This window comes from Bufo gargarizans, chromosome 3, assembly GCF_014858855.1.
Source record: "Bufo gargarizans isolate SCDJY-AF-19 chromosome 3, ASM1485885v1, whole genome shotgun sequence".
In the NCBI taxonomy this organism is placed as follows: Eukaryota; Metazoa; Chordata; class Amphibia; order Anura; family Bufonidae; genus Bufo; species Bufo gargarizans.
Window position 1 is genome coordinate 554,446,265 of NC_058082.1, and position 8,241 is coordinate 554,454,505.

The following is an 8,241-nucleotide window of genomic DNA, read 5'->3' on the forward strand; positions in this document are numbered from 1 at the left end:
TTGAAATATCTCACTGCCTGTAATGAATCTATCTCATATATCATAACTTTGCACGATATTCAAATTTTTCAAGTTTCACCTGTATATTCTGTAGCGCTGTATCACTCATATCAGTACCTGCCCCCCCTTGACATGTGTGTGCTGTAGCCTTAAGTGTGTAAATCCTTCCCGACATGGTGGGTCTATAAAGATGGTGCCCTCAGGAGTAGGGTTGCACCGGGTATCGAATTATCGATACCCAATCGATACTTTTGTACCGGTATCGATTCGATACTGGGATTTGACAATTACCGATACTGCACAGCCTAGTATCAGAGAACATAGCGCGCGCTGCTCTCAGCACACTCCATGTTCTCCTCAGCAGCACGGGGAGAAGGAGTCTCTCTCTCCCTCCCCCCCTCTGCTGCTGCTGCCAATAAGAAGAGAGACGGGAGGAAGAGGGGCTGTGGCCACTGCGCCACCATTGATGATAACTAACCCATTAATACAAATACAGGAGGTGGGTGTGGCACCTGAAGGGTTAACTGCCGCTGATCGCAGCGCCCTGTGTTTCTGCTGCCGGCACCCGCCTCCTGTATTTGTATTAAATGGTCCCTCGTCTTCATTGGTGGAGCAGTGCGCCCTCCCCCAACCCCCCCAGTATTATAATCATTGGTGGCAGTGGCCACAGTGTCCCCTCCCCCCCTCTTCATTGGTGGCAGTTGTGATCGGAGCCCCAGCAGTGTAATCGCGGGGCTCCGATCAGTTACCATGGCAGCCAGGACGCTACTGAAGCCCTCCATGGTAGTCTCCCCGCTGCTGTGTGCACAAAGCCCAGGGCAGCAGGGAGAGTGTAAAGTCCTAGTCACCCTAATAGAGATCTAACAGGGTAAATAGGACAAGGACAAAAGATCCCAGGTTCTAGCCCCTAAGGGGGGAAATAGTTATTAGTTTAAATCACCCCCTTTCCCAATTTTACATATAAAACATATAAACAATAAATAAATAAACAAACATATTACATATCGCCACACCCAAAAAAGTGCAAACTATTAACTATTAAAATATAAAAAAATATCTCCTATGTGGTGAACTCCGTAACAGAAAAAAAAACGCGCGATTCGCCATTTTTTTGGCACCTTGTCCCCCCAAAAAATAGGATTGGACTGTTTTATTATAGGCCGGACGTTCCATAAAATGCGGAATGCGCGTGACTTTTTTGGTGATTTATTTTTTTCGCATGGTATCGAGTATCGCAATACTTTTTTATAGTATCGAATCAAAATGTTGGTATCGTGACAACCCTACTCAGGAGCTTAATGGGCAATATACATAGCGGGTGCCTGTTGTTTTACACAAGCAAACACCCACCGGCAGTGTCCATGATCAGAGAAAACTCTGATCGTGGACATGATTTAACCCCTCAGATTCCATCCATTGCAGCATCTAAAGCGAGGTCCAAAAATGCCCAAACTAATAAAATAGGAAATTATTTATCGCGTATGGTGAATGGTGAAAATGTGAATTGGCAAAATTTTTTGGTTTCTTCACCTCCCCCCCAAAAAATGTCATAAAAAGTTATAAAAGTCTTACATATCACCAAATGGTTTTAATAAAAAATACAGCTCACCTGCAAAAAAGAACAGCTCTGTAGACAGAAATATGAAAAAGTTATGGGTGTTAGAATATGGCAATGCAATAAATGTTATTTTACAGGAAAAGCGAATGTTTGGAAGCTGGTGTAGATATGAGCTATAATTTATGTCTGATGTAACCAATAGTAACTGTTTTGGGCCCCATACAAAAGTCACAGAATTTGCAACTTATGAGCCAGTTGCTGAGTCTGTTATGGAGGCACTGACTGCACTGTGATTGGCACGGTTATGGGGCACTTTATTTCTCTGCCATGGTGGCACAGGTATAGGAGCACTATAGATAGCAATGCAAATTTTTTTTTTTGTAGTGGGCATTGTCCAAAAGGGACGGATTTGCGGTGGAAAATATCACTAGGGAAATCTGCATCAGCAGATTAGCACCAGATTGTGTGGAATTTTCAAAAACATTTAAAAAGTCAATGGTTTAGAATTCCACAGTTCTGGATTTTCCTGTAGATCCGCGAGGATCCACAGCAAAACATTTTATTACGGATTAATTGGAGCTTTTTCCTTCTTTGTTGAAGTCAAAAGGAAAAATCTGCAACATAAATTGACATGACGCACATCTAAAACTCTGCACCACAGGTGAGTTTACCTATCAAATAGTTCTTGTCGTTCCCATCCCGTGTGAATGTGCCTTTAGGCTTCTTTCAGATGGGCGTCATGTTTTTGGCCCGGATAAGATGCGGGTGCGTCGTGGGAAAATGCTCAATTTTTCTGCGCGAGTGCAAAACATTGTAATGCGTTTTGCACGCGCGTGAGAAAAATCGGCATGTTTGATACCCAAACCCTAACTTCTTCACAGAAGTTCGGGTTTGGGTTAGGTGTTGTGTAGATTGTGTTATTTTCCCTTATAACATGGTTATAAGGGAAAATAATAGCATTTTTAATACAGAATGCATAGTACAATAGCGCTGGAGGGGTTAAAAATAAATAAATAATTTAACTCACCTTAATCCACTTGTTCGCAGCCGGCTTCTCTTCTGTCTTCTTCTTTGAGGAATAGGACCTTTGATGACGTCACTGCGCTCATCACATGGTCCATCATATGATCTTTTACCATGGTGATGGATCATGTGACGAACCATGTGATGAGCGCAGTGACATCATCAAAGGTCCTTTTCCTGTGCACAGCAAAGAAGAAGACAGAAGAGATGCCGGCTGCGCGAACAAGTGGATTAAGGTGAGTTAAATTATTTATTTATTTTTTTAACCCCTCCAGCGCTATTGTACCATGCATTCTGTATTAAGAATGCTATTATTTTCCCTTATAACCATGTTATAAGGGAAAATAATAATGATCGGGTCTCCATCCCGATCGTCTCCTAGCAACCGTGCGTGAAAATCGCACCGCATTCACACTTGCTTGCGGATGCTTGCGATTTTCACGCAGCCCCATTCACTTCTATGGGGCCGCATTGCATGGAAAACGCACAAAATGGAACATGCTGCGATTTTCACGCAACGCACAAGTGATGCATGAAAATCACCGCTCATGTGCACAGCCCCATAGAAATGAATGGGTCCGGATTCAGTGCGGGTGCAGTGCGTTCACCTCACACATTGCACCCGTGCGGAATACTCGCCCGTGTGAAAGGGGCCTAAGGGTTTGTTCATAACCTAATAGTCTCTGTGTATTTTGCAGCAAACACACGAGCCTGCCTGAGAGATCTGCAGTGGATTTGCTGCTGATGTGGTGCTGCTTGTGCAGTACCATCGTATTATATGGGGGTTAATCCTCAGCCCTTTCTTTTCCAAAAATCTGCCAGAAATGTTTTGATGCTTATGGACCTGATTGTTGATATCCTCTTCACATGCACAAGATGCAGATTGCTGTCAGATGTGGGGCGCCTGCTCACGGTGCAGATTTATGTGCAGAAAATCTGCATGAAATCTGCACCCAAACAGCACATAAATCTGCAATATTTATCACTTTTTTAATGGTTTTTATGTGGTTTTTGATGTGTACTTGCAGATGCAGATTTTCAGCAGAACTCATCCTTTCATTGAAAAGGGTGACATAGCAAAAAAAAAAAAAAACGCAACAACATTGACCTTAAAAAAATAAATAAAATAGAACGTGTCCTATTCTTGTCCATTTTGCGGGCTATGTGCCCGCCACATGAATAAGAATACAGTCACCCAGCTGGATGGAACAAATATGTAATCTTGCGTATTTGTGCTTTACCACTCCGCTCGTATACTGGCTGTGGTCTTTCGTGATTATCCTGTGCCGTCTTGGAGTTGTTCCTCCTCTTTGAGCTGCCAGGACCTGCTCGGCGTCCCACGCGGTCCAGCCGTCTCCTCGTGGCATCCCACGTGATGGAGGCAGAGAGCGTCTTCTGGGTCCTAAAATCCAAACGCTCCGCTGTAATGGCAATAACTGTTGGTATTCACCAATCTAGATCCTGCGGACTTCCTCAAGACGCAACTGTCATAAAGCCGCAATTATGGAGTAGAAGTTCTCACTGTACTATACTATACTATATGGCAGGGCTGGCCAACCTGCGGCCCTCCAGCTGTTGTAAAACTACAATTCCCACCATGCCCTGCTGTAGGCTGATAGCCGTAGGCTGTCTGGGCATGCTGAGAGTTGTAGTTTTGCAACAGCTGGAGGGCCACAAGTTGGCCATCCCTGCTATATGGGATTCTGATGGTGATGACTCTGGCTTGGTGTCATTTAGGTTTAGTGGACTCTCCTGGTATTGACCTCAGCAGTGTATTGTTTCTGATTTTTGTCTGCTGACTTGGGTGGATTTGGCATTTTTAGGGCCCCCGGCAAAGTTATATCTGGGGCTTCCTTCGCACTGCTGTGTCCCCGTTGGCCCTCTAAGCCGCACTCTCAGCTTAGCAGTGCAGCCTGGGCACTTCTGGTACTGCTCTACAGCAGGGAAAGGGCTTCCCTAGGTTCCTGTGCAATTGAACCTTCTGCACGGGAGATGTGTCCACCCCTTTAGTCATTTTTTTAAGCCAAATTCTTATGGCCCTTGATCTCTGGGGCCCCAAGCATTTGCTTGGTTCACATGGCGGTAAAGTCCACCACTGACTAGGAATACCTCTGCTATGGGGAGACTGAAATGGGCACTGTCATGGGGCATCTTAGCTGGCACAGCTACTTCAGCTAGGCACTATAGCTGGTGGCACTGTGTAGAACACTGTTATAAGGGCATTGTTTTCTGTCACCCTCATCAGGTCTGCCTGACAGTCAGTCATAGTGAGAGAGAATCTTCCTCTTACCTACAACCTCTCATAGCCTAGAAGGTTACATTGTATGTATTCTATGTAATGTATGAGCCTAAAAGGTTACATTGTGTATATCCCATGTGCTGCATGAGCTGAGAAGGTAACAGTGTATGTATTCTATGTAACATAAGAGCCTAGAAGGTAACATTGTATGTATTCTATGTAATGTATGAGCCTAAAAGGTTACATTGTGTATATCCCATGTGCTGCATGAGCTGAGAAGGTAACAGTGTATGTATTCTATGTAACATAAGAGCCTAGAAGGTAACATTGTATGTATTCTATGTAATGTATGAGCCTAAAAGGTTACATTGTGTATATCCCATGTGCTGCATGAGCTGAGAAGGTAACAGTGTATGTATTCTATGTAACGTATGGGCCTAGAAGGTTACATTGTATGTATTCTATGTAAGGTATGGGCCTAGAAGGTTACATTGTATGTATTCTATGTAATGTATAGGCCTAGAAGGTTACATTGTATGTATTCTATGTAAGGTATGGACCTAGAAGGTAACAGTGTATGTGTTCTATGTAACGTATGGGCCTAGAAGGTTACATTGTATGTATTCTATGTAAGGTATGGGCCTAGAAGGTACCAGTGTATGTATTTTATGTAACGTATGGGCCTAGAAGGTAACGGTGTATGTATTCAATGTAATGTATAAGCCTAAAAGGTAACAGTGTATGTATTCTATGTAAGGTATGGGCCTAGAAGGTTACATTGTATGTATTCTATGTAACGTATGGTCCTAGAAGGTTACATTGTATGTATCCTACGTGACATATGAACCTAGAAGGCTACATTGTATGTATTCTATGTAACATATAGGCCTAGAAGGCTACATTGCATGTATTATATGTAAGGTATGGGCCTAGAAGGTTACATTGCATGTATTCTATGTAATGTATAAGCCTAGAAGGTTACATTGTATGTATTCTATGTAAGGTATGGGCCTACAAGGTTACGTTGCATGTATGCTATGTAAGGTATAAGCCTAGAAGGTTACATTGTACGTATCCTATGTGACATATAAGCCTAGAAGGTTACATTGTACGTATCCTATGTGACATATAAGCCTAGAAGGTTACATTGTATGTATTCTATGTATCATAAGTAATGTTGAGTGAAGCAAGCTTCGGATGCTTTGGTCAAAACTTCGTTTGAATGCTGTACGGAGATCCATCTCCGTACAGAATCCAAATGCATGGGCTCCGGAGAAGTAAAATTAGTTATCTTCGAAATCTCGCAAGACTTCGGTGAATAACTTCAGACTACGATTTTTAAACTTAAAAACCATTTTAAAACTTGAATCCAAAGTCGGCTTTGGTAGCGAGGTACCAGCTGGTAACGAAGCCAACTTCAGATTTCAAGTTTTTAAATGGTTTTCAAGTAATAAAATCGATGGTCGAAGTTATTCAACGAAGTCGCGCGACTTGAGAGATAAGAAATGTTATCTTGCTGGTGCCTATAGATTTAAATGCTTTACGGAGATGGATCTTCATACAGCAATCAGACAAAGGTTTGACAGAAGCGAAGCAAGCTTCGCTGAACACTAAGATTTATAAGGGCCTAGAAGGTTACATTGTATGTATTCTATATAACATAAGAGCCTAGAAGGTTACATTGTATGTATTCTATATAACATAAGGGCCTAGAAGGTTACATTGTATGTATTCTATATAACATAAGAGCCTAGAAGGTTACATTGTATGTATTCTATATAACATAAGGGCCTAGAAGGTTACATTGTATGTATTCTATATAACATAAGGGCCTAGAAGGTTACATTGTATGTATTCTATATAACATAAGGGCCTAGAAGGTTACATTGTATGTATTCTATATAACATAAGAGCCTAGAAGGTTACATTGTATGTATTCTATATAACATAAGGGCCTAGAAGGTTACATTGTATGTATTCTATATAACATAAGGGCCTAGAAGGTTACATTGTATGTATTCTATATAACATAAGAGCCTAGAAGGTTACATTGTATGTATTCTATATAACATAAGAGCCTAGAAGGTTACATTGTATGTATTCTATATAACATAAGGGCCTAGAAGGTTACATTGTATGTATTCTATATAACATAAGGGCCTAGAAGGTTACATTGTATGTATTCTATATAACATAAGAGCCTAGAAGGTTACATTGTATGTATTCTATATAACATAAGAGCCTAGAAGGTTACATTGTATGTATTCTATATAACATAAGGGCCTAGAAGGTTACATTGTATGTATTCTATATAACATAAGAGCCTAGAAGGTTACATTGTATGTATTCTATATAACATAAAAGCCTAGAAGGTTACATTGTATGTATTCTATATAACATAAGGGCCTAGAAGGTTACATTGTATGTATTCTATATAACATAAGGGCCTAGAAGGTTACATTGTATGTATTCTATATAACATAAGAGCCTAGAAGGTTACATTGTATGTATTCTATATAACATAAGAGCCTAGAAGGTTACATTGTATGTATTCTATATAACATAAGAGCCTAGAAGGTTACATTGTATGTATTCTATATAACATAAGGGCCTAGAAGGTTACATTGTATGTATTCTATATAACATAAGGGCCTAGAAGGTTACATTGTATGTATTCTATATAACATAAGAGCCTAGAAGGTTACATTGTATGTATTCTATATAACATAAGGGCCTAGAAGGTTACATTGTATGTATTCTATATAACATAAGAGCCTAGAAGGTTACATTGTATGTATTCTATATAACATAAAAGCCTAGAAGGTTACATTGTATGTATTCTATATAACATAAGGGCCTAGAAGGTTACATTGTATGTATTCTATATAACATAAGAGCCTAGAAGGTTACATTGTATGTATTCTATATAACATAAGGGCCTAGAAGGTTACATTGTATGTATTCTATATAACATAAGGGCCTAGAAGGTTACATTGTATGTATTCTATATAACATAAGAGCCTAGAAGGTTACATTGTATGTATTCTATATAACATAAGAGCCTAGAAGGTTACATTGTATGTATTCTATATAACATAAGAGCCTAGAAGGTTACATTGTATGTATTCTATATAACATAAGAGCCTAGAAGGTTACATTGTATGTATTCTATATAACATAAGAGCCTAGAAGGTTACATTGTATGTATTCTATATAACATAAGGGCCTAGAAGGTTACATTGTATGTATTCTATATAACATAAGAGCCTAGAAGGTTACATTGTATGTATTCTATATAACATAAGGGCCTAGAAGGTTACATTGTATGTATTCTATATAACATAAGAGCCTAGAAGGTTACATTGTATGTATTCTATATAACATAAGAGCCTAGAAGGTTACATTGTATGTATTCTATATA